This window comes from Melospiza melodia, chromosome W (assembly GCF_035770615.1).
Source record: "Melospiza melodia melodia isolate bMelMel2 chromosome W, bMelMel2.pri, whole genome shotgun sequence".
Lineage (NCBI taxonomy): Eukaryota > Metazoa > Chordata > Aves > Passeriformes > Passerellidae > Melospiza > Melospiza melodia.
The window spans coordinates 34,451,717-34,467,062 of NC_086225.1; positions in this window are offsets into that span (position 1 = coordinate 34,451,717).

Consider the following 15,346-nt stretch of genomic DNA (forward strand, 5'->3'; position numbering starts at 1 on the left):
TGGGTCAAGAGCTGAAAGAGCTGGAGTCACTGCGCCTGCTCTTGTCATCCTTTGGGGACTGGAATTGTAGCTTAACACATCACAGCAACCTTAGGGCTGGTAAAGGCAGTGTATTGTTCTTGCGCCGAGATCACTCTAGGCCTGTGACATGGATGCAGGGGCTGGGTATTGCCACTAATAGTAGAACAGGATGTGTGGAGTGGGGAAAGGGGGCCGCAAGCTTGCGCCTGTATACCCCGTCAATGGTAGAATATTGCCTGTGCCTGTGATGGCACCTCTTGGGGTGCGGCTGAAATCTCTGTGGGGCTGGGAAGTGGACTGCGGGGCTGGCAATTTGAATGAAAATGGCAAAGGCACTAGACCTGTGAACGGGGCTGCGGGCATCCAGGAGAAGTTATGCAGGGGTGTGCAAAGTGACTGGGGACTTCTCGGTGGGAGATAAAATCACTGCGGGGCTAGCATATGGATGGTGGGGTGGGCTTCCAGAGGCTCGTGCCAGAGCTGAATTGTCGCCGAGCTGGAGCCAAGAGCCAGATGCAGCCATTTGAAGCTGGAGAAACATAGAGCTGGGGCTGGAAGAAGAGAGCTGGCAGTAAAATAAAGCTTATGAGTTAAGAGGTGAAAGAGCTGGAGTCACTGTGCCTGCTCTTGTCATCCTTTGGGGACTGGAATTGTAGCTTAACACATCACAGCAACCTTAGGGCTGGTAAAGGCAGTGTATTGTTCTTGCGCCGAGATCACTCTAGGCCTGTGACATGGATGCAGGGGCTGGGTATTGCCACTAATAGTAGAACAGGATGTGTGGAGTGGAGAAAGGGGGCCGCAAGCTTGCGCCTGAATACCCCGTCGATGGTAGAATATTGCCTGTGCCTGTGATGGCACCTCTTGGGGCGCACTGTGGGGCTGGGAAGTGGACTGCGGGGCTGGCAATTTGAATGAAAATGGCAAAGGCACTAGACCTGTGAACGGGGCTGCGGGCATCCAGGAGAACTTATGCAGGGGTGTGCAAAGTGACTGGGGACTGCTCGGTGGGAGCTAAAATCACTGCGGGGCTAGCATATGGATGGTGGGGTGGGCTTCCAGAGGCTCGTGCCAGAGCTGAATTGTCGCCGAGCTGGAGCCAAGAGCCAGATGCTGCCATTTGAAGCTGGAGAAACACAGAGCTGGGGCTGGAAGAAGAAAGCTGGCAGTAAAATAAAGCTTATGGGTCAAGAGCTGAAAGAGCTGGAGTCACTGTGCCTGCTCTTGTCATCCTTTGGGGACTGGAATTGTAGCTTAACACATCACAGCAACCTTAGGGCTGGTAAAGGCAGTGTATTGTTCTTGCGCCGAGATCACTCTAGGCCTGTGACATGGATGCAGGGGCTGGGTATTGCCACTAATAGTAGAACAGGATGTGTGGAGTGGGGAAAGGGGGCCGCAAGCTTGCGCCTGATTACCCCGTCAATGGTAGAATATTGCCTGTGCCTGTGATGGCACCTCTTGGGGTGCGGCTGAAATCTCTGTGGGGCTGGGAAGTGGACTGCGGGGCTGGCAATTTGAATGAAAATGGCAAAGGCACTAGACCTGTGAACGGGGCTGCCGGCATCCAGGAGAACTTATGCAGGGGTGTGCAAAGTGAGTGGGGACTGCTCGGTGGGAGCTAAAATCACTGCGGGGCTAGCATATGGATGGTGGGGTGGGCTTCCAGAGGCTCGTGCCAGAGCTGAATTGTCGCCGAGCTGGAGCCAAGAGCCAGATGCTGCCATTTGAAGCTGGAGAAACACAGAGCTGGGGCTGGAAGAAGAGAGCTGGCAGTAAATTAAAGCTTATGGGTCAAGAGCTGAAAGAGCTGGAGTCACTGCGCCTGCTCTTGTCATCCTTTGGGGACTGGGATTGTAGCTTAACACATCACAGCAACCTTAGTGCTGGTAAAGGCAGTGTATTGTTCTTGCGCCGAGATCACTCTAGGCCTGTGACATGGATGCAGGGGCTGGGTATTGCCACTAATAGTAGAACAGGATGTGTGGAGTGGGGAAAGGGGGCCGCAAGCTTGCGCCTGAAAACCCCGTCGATGGTAGAATATTGCCTGTGCCTGTGATGGCACCTCTTGGGGCGCGCTGTGGGGTTGGGAAGTGGACTGCGGGGCTGGCAATTTGAATGAAAATGGCAAAGGCACTAGACCTGTGAACGGGGCTGCGGGCATCCCGAAGAACTTATGCAGGGGTGTGCAAAGTGAGTGGGGACTGCTCGGTGGGAGCTAAAATCACTGCGGGGCTAGCATATGGATGGTGGGCTGGGCTTCCAGAGGCTCGTGCCAGAGCTGAATTGTCGCCGAGCTGGAGCCAAGAGCCAGATGCTGCCATTTGAAGCTGGAGAAACACAGAGCTGGGGCTGGAAGAAGAAAGCTGGCAGTAAAATAAAGCTTATGGGTCAAGAGCTGAAAGAGCTGAAGTCACTTCGCCTGCTCTTGTAATCTTTTGGGAACTGGAATTGTAGCTTAACACATCACAGCAACCTTAGGGCTGGTAAAGGCAGTGTATTGTTCTTGCGCCGAGATCACTCTAGGCCTGTGACATGGATGCAGGGGCTGGGTATTGCCACTAATAGTAGAACAGGATGTGTGGAGTGGGGAAAGGGGTCCGCAAGCTTGCGCCTTAATACCCCGTCATGGTAGAATATTGCCTGTGCCTGTGATGGCACCTCTTGGGGTGCGGCTGAAATCTCTGTGGCGCTGGGAAGTGGACTGCGGGGCTGGCAATTTGAATGAAAATGGCAAAGGCACTAGACCTGTGAACGGGGCTGCGGGCATCCAGGAGAACTTATGCAGGGGTGTGCAAAGTGACTGGGGACTGCTCGGGGGGAGCTAAAATCACTGCGGGGCTAGCATATGGATGGTGGGGTGGCCTTCCAGAGGCTCGTGCCAGAGCTGAATTGTCGCCGAGCTGGAGCCAAGAGCCAGATGCTGCCATTTGAAGCTGGAGAAACACAGAGCTGGGGCTGGAAGAAGAGAGCTGGCAGTAAAATAAAGCTTATGGGTCAAGAGCTGAAAGAGGTGGAGTCACTGCGCCTGCTCTTGTCATCCTTTGGGGACTGGAATTGTAGCTTAACACATCACAGCAACCTTAGGGCTGGTAAAGGCAGTGTATTGTTCTTGCGCCGAGATCACTCTAGGCCTGTGACATGGATGCAGGGGCTGGGTATTGCCACTAATAGTAGAACAGGATGTGTGGAGTGGGGAAAGGGGGCCGCAAGCTTGCGCCTGAATACCCCGTCGATGGTAGAATATTGCCTGTGCCTGTGATGGCACCTCTTGGGGTGCGGCTGAAATCTCTGTGGGGCTGGGAAGTGGACTGCGGGGCTGGCAATTTGAATGAAAATGGCAAAGGCACTAGACCTGTGAACGGGGCTGCGGGCATCCAGGAGAAGTTATGCAGGGGTGTGCAAAGTGACTGGGGACTGCTCGGTGGGAGCTAAAATCACTGCGGGGCTAGCATATGGATGGTGGGGTGGGCTTCCAGAGGCTCGTGCCAGAGCTGAATTGTCGCCGAGCTAGAGCAAAGAGCCAGATGCAGCCATTTGAAGCTGGAGAAACACAGAGCTGGGGCTGGAAGAAGAGAGCTGGCAGTAAAATAAAGCTTATGAGTTAAGAGCTGAAAGAGCTGGAGTCACTGCGCCTGCTCTTGTCATCCTTTGGGGACTGGAATTGTAGCTTAACACATCACAGCAACCTTAGTGCTGGTAAAGGCAGTGTATTGTTCTTGCGCCGAGATCACTCTAGGCCTGTGACATGGATGCAGGGGCTGGGTATTGCCACTAATAGTAGAACAGGATGTGTGGAGTGGGGAAAGGGGGCCGCAAGCTTGCGCCTGAATACCCCGTCGATGGTAGAATATTGCCTGTGCCTGTTATGGCACCTCTTGGGGTGCGGCTGAAATCTCTGTGCGGCTGGGAAGTGGACTGCGGGGCTGGCAATTTGAATGAAAATGGCAAAGGCACTAGACCTGTGAACGGGGCTGCGGGCATCCAGGAGAACTTATGCAGGGGTGTGCAAAGTGACTGGGGACTTCTCGGTGGGAGATAAAATCACTGCAGGGCTAGCATATGGATGGTGGGGTGGGCTGCCAGAGGCTCGTGCCAGAGCTGAATTGTCGCCGAGCTGGAGCCAAGAGCCAGATGCTGCCATTTGAAGCTGGAGAAACACAGAGCTGGGGCTGGAAGAAGAGAGCTGGCAGTAAATTAAAGCTTATGGGTCAAGAGCTGAAAGAGCTGGAGTCACTGCGCCTGCTCTTGTCATCCTTTGGGGACTGGAATTGTAGCTTAACACATCACAGCAACCTTAGGGCTGGTAAAGGCAGTGTATTGTTCTTGCGCCGAGATCACTCTAGGCCTGTGACATGGATGCAGGGGCTGGGTATTGCCACTAATAGTAGAACAGGATGTGTGGAGTGGGGAAAGGGGGCCGCAAGCTTGCGCCTGTATACCCCGTCAATGGTAGAATATTGCCTGTGCCTGTGATGGCACCTCTTGGGGTGCGGCTGAAATCTCTGTGGGGCTGGGAAGTGGACTGCGGGGCTGGCAATTTGAATGAAAATGGCAAAGGCACTAGACCTGTGAACGGGGCTGCGGGCATCCAGGAGAAGTTATGCAGGGGTGTGCAAAGTGACTGGGGACTTCTCGGTGGGAGATAAAATCACTGCGGGGCTAGCATATGGATGGTGGGGTGGGCTTCCAGAGGCTCGTGCCAGAGCTGAATTGTCGCCGAGCTGGAGCCAAGAGCCAGATGCAGCCATTTGAAGCTGGAGAAACATAGAGCTGGGGCTGGAAGAAGAGAGCTGGCAGTAAAATAAAGCTTATGAGTTAAGAGGTGAAAGAGCTGGAGTCACTGTGCCTGCTCTTGTCATCCTTTGGGGACTGGAATTGTAGCTTAACACATCACAGCAACCTTAGGGCTGGTAAAGGCAGTGTATTGTTCTTGCGCCGAGATCACTCTAGGCCTGTGACATGGATGCAGGGGCTGGGTATTGCCACTAATAGTAGAACAGGATGTGTGGAGTGGAGAAAGGGGGCCGCAAGCTTGCGCCTGAATACCCCGTCGATGGTAGAATATTGCCTGTGCCTGTGATGGCACCTCTTGGGGCGCACTGTGGGGCTGGGAAGTGGACTGCGGGGCTGGCAATTTGAATGAAAATGGCAAAGGCACTAGACCTGTGAACGGGGCTGCGGGCATCCAGGAGAACTTATGCAGGGGTGTGCAAAGTGACTGGGGACTGCTCGGTGGGAGCTAAAATCACTGCGGGGCTAGCATATGGATGGTGGGGTGGGCTTCCAGAGGCTCGTGCCAGAGCTGAATTGTCGCCGAGCTGGAGCCAAGAGCCAGATGCTGCCATTTGAAGCTGGAGAAACACAGAGCTGGGGCTGGAAGAAGAAAGCTGGCAGTAAAATAAAGCTTATGGGTCAAGAGCTGAAAGAGCTGGAGTCACTGCGCCTGCTCTTGTCATCCTTTGGGGACTGGAATTGTAGCTTAACACATCACAGCAACCTTAGGGCTGGTAAAGGCAGTGTATTGTTCTTGCGCCGAGATCACTCTAGGCCTGTGACATGGATGCAGGGGCTGGGTATTGCCACTAATAGTAGAACAGGATGTGTGGAGTGGGGAAAGGGGGCCGCAAGCTTGCGCCTGAATACCCCGTCAATGGTAGAATATTGCCTGTGCCTGTGATGGCACCTCTTGGGGTGCGGCTGAAATCTCTGTGGGGCTGGGAAGTGGACTGCGGGGCTGGCAATTTGAATGAAAATGGCAAAGGCACTAGACCTGTGAACGGGGCTGCGGGCATCCAGGAGAACTTATGCAGGGGTGTGCAAAGTGACTGGGGACTTCTCGGTGGGAGATAAAATCACTGCGGGGCTAGCATATGGATGGTGGGGTGGGCTGCCAGAGGCTCGTGCCAGAGCTGAATTGTCGCCGAGCTGGAGCCAAGAGCCAGATGCAGCCATTTGAAGCTGGAGAAACACAGAGCTGGGGCTGGAAGAAGAGAGCTGGCAGTAAATTAAAGCTTATGGGTCAAGAGCTGAAAGAGCTGGAGTCACTGCGCCTGCTCTTGTCATCCTTTGGGGACTGGAATTGTAGCTTAACACATCACAGCAACCTTAGGGCTGGTAAAGGCAGTGTATTGTTCTTGCGCCGAGATCACTCTAGGCCTGTGACATGGATGCAGGGGCTGGGTATTGCCACTAATAGTAGAACAGGATGTGTGGAGTGGGGAAAGGGGGCCGCAAGCTTGCGCCTGAATACCCCGTCAATGGTAGAATATTGCCTGTGCCTGTGATGGCACCTCTTGGGGTGCGGCTGAAATCTCTGTGGGGCTGGGAAGTGGACTGCGGGGCTGGCAATTTGAATGAAAATGGCAAAGGCACTAGACCTGTGAACGGGGCTGCGGGCATCCAGGAGAACTTATGCAGGGGTGTGCAAAGTGAGTGGGGACTGCTCGGTGGGAGCTAAAATCACTGCGGGGCTAGCATATGGATGGTGGGGTGGGCTTCCAGACGCTCGTGCCAGAGCTGAATTGTCGCCGAGCTGGAGCCAAGAGCCAGATGCTGCCATTTGAAGCTGGAGAAACACAGAGCTGGGGCTGGAAGAAGAGAGCTGGCAGTAAAATAAAGCTTATGGGTCAAGAGCTGAAAGAGCTGGAGTCACTGCGCCTGCTCTTGTCATCCTTTGGGGACTGGGATTGTAGCTTAACACATCACAGCAACCTTAGTGCTGGTAAAGGCAGTGTATTGTTCTTGCGCCGAGATCACTCTAGGCCTGTGACATGGATGCAGGGGCTGGGTATTGCCACTAATAGTAGAACAGGATGTGTGGAGTGGGGAAAGGGGGCCGCAAGCTTGCGCCTGAAAACCCCGTCGATGGTAGAATATTGCCTGTGCCTGTGATGGCACCTCTTGGGGCGCGCTGTGGGGTTGGGAAGTGGACTGCGGGGCTGGCAATTTGAATGAAAATGGCAAAGGCACTAGACCTGTGAACGGGGCTGCGGGCATCCCGAAGAACTTATGCAGGGGTGTGCAAAGTGAGTGGGGACTGCTCGGTGGGAGCTAAAATCACTGCGGGGCTAGCATATGGATGGTGGGCTGGGCTTCCAGAGGCTCGTGCCAGAGCTGAATTGTCGCCGAGCTGGAGCCAAGAGCCAGATGCTGCCATTTGAAGCTGGAGAAACACAGAGCTGGGGCTGGAAGAAGAAAGCTGGCAGTAAAATAAAGCTTATGGGTCAAGAGCTGAAAGAGCTGAAGTCACTTCGCCTGCTCTTGTAATCTTTTGGGAACTGGAATTGTAGCTTAACACATCACAGCAACCTTAGGGCTGGTAAAGGCAGTGTATTGTTCTTGCGCCGAGATCACTCTAGGCCTGTGACATGGATGCAGGGGCTGGGTATTGCCACTAATAGTAGAACAGGATGTGTGGAGTGGGGAAAGGGGTCCGCAAGCTTGTGCCTGAATACCCCGTCGATGGTAGAATATTGCCTGTGCCTGTGATGGCACCTCTTGGGGTGCGGCTGAAATCTCTGTGGGGCTGGGAAGTGGACTGCGGGGCTGGCAATTTGAATGAAAATGGCAAAGGCACTAGACCTGTGAACGGGGCTGCGGGCATCCAGGAGAACTTATGCAGGGGTGTGCAAAGTGACTGGGGACTGCTCGGGGGGAGCTAAAATCACTGCGGGGCTAGCATATGGATGGTGGGGTGGCCTTCCAGAGGCTCGTGCCAGAGCTGAATTGTCGCCGAGCTGGAGCCAAGAGCCAGATGCTGCCATTTGAAGCTGGAGAAACACAGAGCTGGGGCTGGAAGAAGAGAGCTGGCAGTAAAATAAAGCTTATGGGTCAAGAGCTGAAAGAGCTGGAGTCACTGCGCCTGCTCTTGTCATCCTTTGGGGACTGGAATTGTAGCTTAACACATCACAGCAACCTTAGGGCTGGTAAAGGCAGTGTATTGTTCTTGCGCCGAGATCACTCTAGGCCTGTGACATGGATGCAGGGGCTGGGTATTGCCACTAATAGTAGAACAGGATGTGTGGAGTGGGGAAAGGGGGCCGCAAGCTTGCGCCTGAATACCCCGTCGATGGTAGAATATTGCCTGTGCCTGTGATGGCACCTCTTGGGGTGCGGCTGAAATCTCTGTGGGGCTGGGAAGTGGACTGCGGGGCTGGCAATTTGAATGAAAATGGCAAAGGCACTAGACCTGTGAACGGGGCTGCGGGCATCCAGGAGAAGTTATGCAGGGGTGTGCAAAGTGACTGGGGACTGCTCGGTGGGAGCTAAAATCACTATGAGGCTAGCATATGGATGGTGGGGTGGGCTTCCAGAGGCTCGTGCCAGAGCTGAATTGTCGCCGAGCTAGAGCAAAGAGCCAGATGCAGCCATTTGAAGCTGGAGAAACACAGAGCTGGGGCTGGAAGAAGAGAGCTGGCAGTAAAATAAAGCTTATGAGTTAAGAGCTGAAAGAGCTGGAGTCACTGCGCCTGCTCTTGTCATCCTTTGGGGACTGGAATTGTAGCTTAACACATCACAGCAACCTTAGTGCTGGTAAAGGCAGTGTATTGTTCTTGCGCCGAGATCACTCTAGGCCTGTGACATGGATGCAGGGGCTGGGTATTGCCACTAATAGTAGAACAGGATGTGTGGAGTGGGGAAAGGGGGCCGCAAGCTTGCGCCTGAATACCCCGTCGATGGTAGAATATTGCCTGTGCCTGTTATGGCACCTCTTGGGGTGCGGCTGAAATCTCTGTGCGGCTGGGAAGTGGACTGCGGGGCTGGCAATTTGAATGAAAATGGCAAAGGCACTAGACCTGTGAACGGGGCTGCGGGCATCCAGGAGAACTTATGCAGGGGTGTGCAAAGTGACTGGGGACTGCTCGGTGGGAGATAAAATCACTGCGGGGCTAGCATATGGATGGTGGGGTGGCCTTCCAGAGGCTCGTGCCAGAGCTGAATTGTCGCCGAGCTGGAGCCAAGAGCCAGATGCAGCCATTTGAAGCTGGAGAAACACAGAGCTGGGGCTGGAAGAAGAGAGCTGGCAGTAAAATAAAGCTTATGAGTTAAGAGCTGACAGAGCTGGAGTCACTGTGCCTGCTCTTGTCATCCTTTGGGGACTGGAATGGTAGCTTAACACATCACAGCAACCTTAGGGCTGGTAAAGGCAGTGTATTGTTCTTGCGCCGAGATCACTCTAGGCCTGTGACATGGATGCAGGGGCTGGGTATTGCCACTAATAGTAGAACAGGATGTGTGGAGTGGGGAAAGGGGGCCGCAAGCTTGCGCCTGAATACCCCGTCGATGGTAGAATATTGCCTGTGCCTGTGATGGCACCTCTTGGGGTGCGGCTGAAATCTCTGTGCGGCTGGGAAGTGGACTGCGGGGCTGGCAATTTGAATGAAAATGGCAAAGGCACTAGACCTGTGAACGGGGCTGCGGGCATCCAGGAGAACTTATGCAGGGGTGTGCAAAGTGACTGGGGACTGCTCGGTGGGAGATAAAATCACTGCGGGGCTAGCATATGGATGGTGGGGTGGCCTTCCAGAGGCTCGTGCCAGAGCTGAATTGTCGCCGAGCTGGAGCCAAGAGCCAGATGCTGCCATTTGAAGCTGGAGAAACACAGAGCTGGGGCTGGAAGAAGAGAGCTGGCAGTAAATTAAAGCTTATGGGTCAAGAGCTGAAAGAGCTGGAGTCACTGCGCCTGCTCTTGTCATCCTTTGGGGACTGGAATTGTAGCTTAACACATCACAGCAACCTTAGGGCTGGTAAAGGCAGTGTATTGTTCTTGCGCCGAGATCACTCTAGGCCTGTGACATGGATGCAGGGGCTGGGTATTGCCACTAATAGTAGAACAGGATGTGTGGAGTGGGGAAAGGGGGCCGCAAGCTTGCGCCTGAATACCCCGTCGATGGTAGAATATTGCCTGTGCCTGTGATGGCACCTCTTGGGGTGCGGCTGAAATCTCTGTGGGGCTGGGAAGTGGACTGCGGGGCTGGCAATTTGAATGAAAATGGCAAAGGCACTAGACCTGTGAACGGGGCTGCGGGCATCCAGGAGAAGTTATGCAGGGGTGTGCAAAGTGACTGGGGACTTCTCGGTGGGAGATAAAATCACTGCGGGGCTAGCATATGGATGGTGGGGTGGGCTTCCAGAGGCTCGTGCCAGAGCTGAATTGTCGCCGAGCTGGAGCCAAGAGCCAGATGCAGCCACTTGAAGCTGGAGAAACATAGAGCTGGGGCTGGAAGAAGAGAGCTGGCAGTAAAATAAAGCTTATGAGTTAAGAGCTGAAAGAGCTGGAGTCACTGCGCCTGCTCTTGTCATCCTTTGGGGACTTGAATTGTAGTTTAACACATCACAGCAACCTTAGGGCTGGTAAAGGCAGTGTATTGTTCTTGCGCTGAGATCACTCTAGGCCTGTGACATGGATGAGGGGGCTGGGTATTGCCACTAATAGTAGAACAGGATGTGTGGAGTGGGGAAAGAGGGGCCGCAAGCTTGCGCCTGAATACCCCGTCGATGGTAGAATGTTGCCTGTGCCTGTGATGGCACCTCTTGGGGCGCACTGTGGGGCTGGGAAGTGGACTGCGGGGCTGGCAATTTGAATGAAAATGGCACAGGCACTAGACCTGTGAACGGGGCTGCGGGCATCCAGGAGAACTTATGCAGGGGTGTGCAAAGTGACTGGGGACTGCTCGGTGGGAGCTAAAATCACTGCGGGGCTAGCATATGGATGGTGGGGTGGGCTTCCAGAGGCTCGTGCCAGAGCTGAATTGTCGCCGAGCTGGAGCCAAGAGCCAGATGCTGCCATTTGAAGCTGGAGAAACACAGAGCTGGGCCTGGAAGAAGAGAGCTGGCAGTAAAATAAAGCTTATGGGTCAAGAGCTGAAAGAGCTGGAGTCACTGCGCCTGCTCTTGTCATCCTTTGGGGACTGGAATTGTAGCTTAACACATCACAGCAACCTTAGGGCTGGTAAAGGCAGTGTATTGGTCTTGCGCCGAGATCACACTAGGCCTGTGACATGGAAGCAGGGGCTGGGTATTGCCACTAATAGTAGAACAGGATGTGTGGAGTGGGTAAAGGGGGCCGCAAGCTTGCGCCTGAATACCCCGTCGATGGTAGAATATTGCCTGTGCCTGTGATGGCACCTCTTGGGGCGCACTGTGGGGCTGGGAAGTGGACTGCGGGGCTGGCAATTTGAATGAAAATGGCAAAGGCACTAGACCTGTGAACGGGGCTGCGGGCATCCAGGAGAACTTATGCAGGGGTGTGCAAAGTGACTGGGGACTGCTCGGTGGGAGATAAAATCACTGCGGGGCTAGCATATGGATGGTGGGGTGGCCTTCCAGAGGCTCGTGCCAGAGCTGAATTGTCGCCGAGCTGGAGCCAAGAGCCAGATGCTGCCATTTGAAGCTGGAGAAACACAGAGCTGGGGCTGGAAGAAGAGAGCTGGCAGTAAAATAAAGCTTATGGGTCAAGAGCTGAAAGAGCTGGAGTCACTGCGCCTGCTCTTGTTATCCTTTGGGGACTGGAATTGTAGCTTAACACATCACAGCAACCTTAGGGCTGGTAAAGGCAGTGTATTGTTCTTGCGCCGAGATCACTCTAGGCCTGTGACATGGATGCAGGGGCTGGGTATTGCCACTAATAGTAGAACAGGACGTTTGGAGTGGGGAAAGGGGGCCGCAAGCTTGCGCCTGAATACCCCGTCGATGGTAGAATATTGCCTGTGCCTGTGATGGCACCTCTTGGGGTGCACTGTGGTGCTGGGAAGTGGACTGCGGGGCTGGCAATTTGAATGAAAATGGCAAAGGCACTAGACCTGTGAACGGGGCTGCGGGCATCCAGGAGAAGTTATGCAGGGGTGTGCAAAGTGACTGGGGACTGTTCGGTGGGAGCTAAAATCACTGCGGGGCTAGCATATGGATGGTGGGGTGGGCTTCCAGAGGCTCGTGCCAGAGCTGAATTGTCGCCGAGCTGGAGCCAAGAGCCAGATGCTGCCATTTGAAGCTGGAGAAAAACAGAGCTGGGGCTGGAAGAAGAGAGCTGGCAGAAAAATAAAGCTTATGGGTCAAGAGCTGAAAGAGCTGTAGTCACTGCGCCTGCTCTTGTCATCCTTTGGGGACTGGAATTGTAGCTTAACACATCACAGCAACCTTAGTGCTGGTAAAGGCAGTGTATTGTTCTTGCGCCGAGATCACTCTAGGCCTGTGACATGGATGCAGGGGCTGGGTATTGCCACTAATAGTAGAACAGGATGTGTGGAGTGGGGAAAGGGGGCTGCAAGCTTGTGCCTGAAAACCCCGTCAATGGTAGAATATTGCCTGTGCCTGTGATGGCACCTCTTGGGGTGCCGCTGAAATCTCTGTGGGGCTGGGAAGTGGACTGCGCGGCTGGCAATTTGAATGAAAATGGCAAAGGCACTAGACCTGTGAACGGGGCTGCGGGCATCCAGGAGAACTTATGCAGGGGTGTGCAAAGTGACTGGGGACTGCTCGGTGGGAGCTAAAATCACTGCGGGGCTAGCATATGGATGGTGGGGTGGGCTTCCAGAGGCTCGTGCCAGAGCTGAATTGTCGCCGAGCTGGAGCCAAGAGCCAGATGCTGCCATTTGAAGCTGGAGAAACACAGAGCTGGGGCTGGAAGAAGAGAGCTGGCAGTAAAATAAAGCTTATGGGTCAAGAGCTGAAAGAGCTGGAGTCACAGTGCCTGCTCGTGCAATCTTTTGGGAACTGGATTTGTAGCTTAACACATCACAGCAACCTTAGGGCTGGAAAAGGCAGTGTATTGTTCTTGCGCCGAGATCACTCTAGGCCTGTGACATGGATGCAGGGGCTGGGTATTGCCACTAATAGTAGAACAGGATGTGTGGAGTGGGGAAAGGGGGCCGCAAGCTTGCGCCTGAATACCCCGTCGATGGTAGAATATTGCCTGTGCCTGTGATGGCACCTCTTGGGGCGCACTGTGGGGCTGGGAAGTGGACTGCGGGGCTGGCAATTTGAATGAAAATGGCAAAGGCACTAGACCTGTGAACGGGGCTGCGGGCATCCAGGAGAACTTATTCAGGGGTGTGCAAAGTGACTGGGGACTGCTCGGTGGGAGCTAAAATCACTGCGGGGCTAGCATATGGATGGTGGGGTGGCCTTCCAGAGGCTCGTGCCAGAGCTGAATTGTTGCCGAGCTGGAGCCAAGAGCCAGATGCTGCCATTTGAAGCTGGAGAAACACAGAGCTGGGGCTGGAAGAAGAGAGCTGGCAGTAAAATAAAGCTTATGGGTCAAGAGCTGAAAGAGCTGGAGTCACTGCGCCTGCTCTTGTCATCCTTTGGGGACTGGAATTGTAGCTTAACACATCACAGCAACCTTAGGGCTGGTAAAGGCAGTGTATTGTTCTTGCGCCGAGATCACTCTAGGCCTGTGACATGGATGCAGGGGCTGGGTATTGCCACTAATAGTAGAACAGGATGTGTGGAGTGGGGAAAGGGGGCCGCAAGCTTGCGCCTGAATACCCCGTCGATGGTAGAATATTGCCTGTGCCTGTGATGGCACCTCTTGGGGTGCGGCTGAAATCTCTGTGGGGCTGGGAAGTGGACTGCGGGGCTGGCAATTTGAATGAAAATGGCAAAGACACTAGACCTGTGAACGGGGCTGCGGGCATCCAGGAGAACTTATGCAGGGGTGTGCAAAGTGACTGGGGACTGCTCGGTGGGAGCTAAAATCACTGCGGGGCTAGAATATGGATGGTGGGGTGGGCTTTCAGAGGCTCGTGCCAGAGCTGAATTGTCGCCGAGCTGGAGCCAAGAGCCAGATGCAGCCATTTGAAGCTGGAGAAACACAGAGCTGGGGCTGGAAGAAGAGAGCTGGCAGTAAAATAAAGCTTATTAGTTTAGAGCTGAAAGAGCTGGAGTCACTGCGCCTGCTCTTGTCATCCTTTCGGGACTGGAATTGTAGCTTAACACATCACAGCAACCTTAGGGCTGGTAAAGGCAGTGTATTGTTCTTGCGCCGAGATCACTCTAGGCCTGTTACATGGATGCAGGGGCTGGGTATTGCCACTAATAGTAGAACAGGATGTGTGGAGTGGGTAAAGGGGGCCGCAAGCTTGCGCCTGAATACCCCGTCAATGGTAGAATATTGCCTGTGCCTGTGATGGCACCTCTTGGGGCGCACTGTGGGGCTGGGAAGTGGACTGCGGGGCTGGCAATTTGAATGAAAATGGCAAAGGCACTAGACCTGTGAACGGGGCTGCGGGCATCCAGGAGAACTTATGCAGGGGTGTGCAAAGTGACTGGGGACTTCTCGGTGGGAGATAAAATCACTGCGGGGCTAGCATATGGATGGTGGGGTGGGCTTCCAGAGGCTCGTGCCAGAGCTGAATTGTCGCCGAGCTGGAGCCAAGAGCCAGATGCAGCCATTTGAAGCTGGAGAAACACAGAGCTGGGGCTGGAAGAAGAGAGCTGGCAGTAAAATAAAGCTTATGAGTTAAGAGCTGAAAGAGCTGGAGTCACTTCGCCTGCTCTTGTCATCCTTTGGGGACTGGAATTGTAGCTTAACACATCACAGCAACCTTAGGGCTGGTAAAGGCAGTGTATTGTTCTTGCGCAGAGATCCCTCTAGGCCTGTGACATGGATGCAGGGGCTGGGTATTGCCACTAATAGTAGAACAGGATGTGTGGAGTGGGGAAAGGGGGCCGCACGCTTGCGCCTGAAAACCTCGTCAATGGTAGAATATTGCCTGTGATGGCACCTCTTGGGGCGCACTGTGGGGCTGGGAAGTGGACTGCGGGGCTGGCAATTTGAATGAAAATGGCAAAGGCACTAGACCTGTGAACGGGGCTGCGGGCATTCAGGAGAACTTATGCAGGGGTGTGCAAAGTGACTAGGGACTGCTCGGTGGGAGCTAAAATCACTGCGGGGCTAGCATATGGATGGTGGGGTGGGCTTCCAGAGGCTCGTGCCAGAGCTGAATTGTCGCCGAGCTGGAGCCAAGAGCCAGATGCTGCCATTTGAAGCTGGAGAAACACAGAGCTGGGGCTGGAAGAAGAGAGCTGGCAGTAAAATAAAGCTTATGAGTTAAGAGCTGAAAGAGCTGGAGTCACTTTGCCTGCCCTTGTCATCCTTTGGGGACTGGAATTGGAGCTTAACACATCACAGCAACCTTAGGGCTGGTAAAGGCAGTGTATTGTTCTTGCGCTGAGATCACTCTAGGCCTGGGACATGGATGCAGGGGCTGGGTATTGCCACTAATAGTAGAACAGGATGTGTGGAGTGGGTAAAGGGGGCCGCAAGCTTGCGCCTGAATACCCCGTCGATGGTAGAATATTGCCTGTGCCTGTGATGGCACCT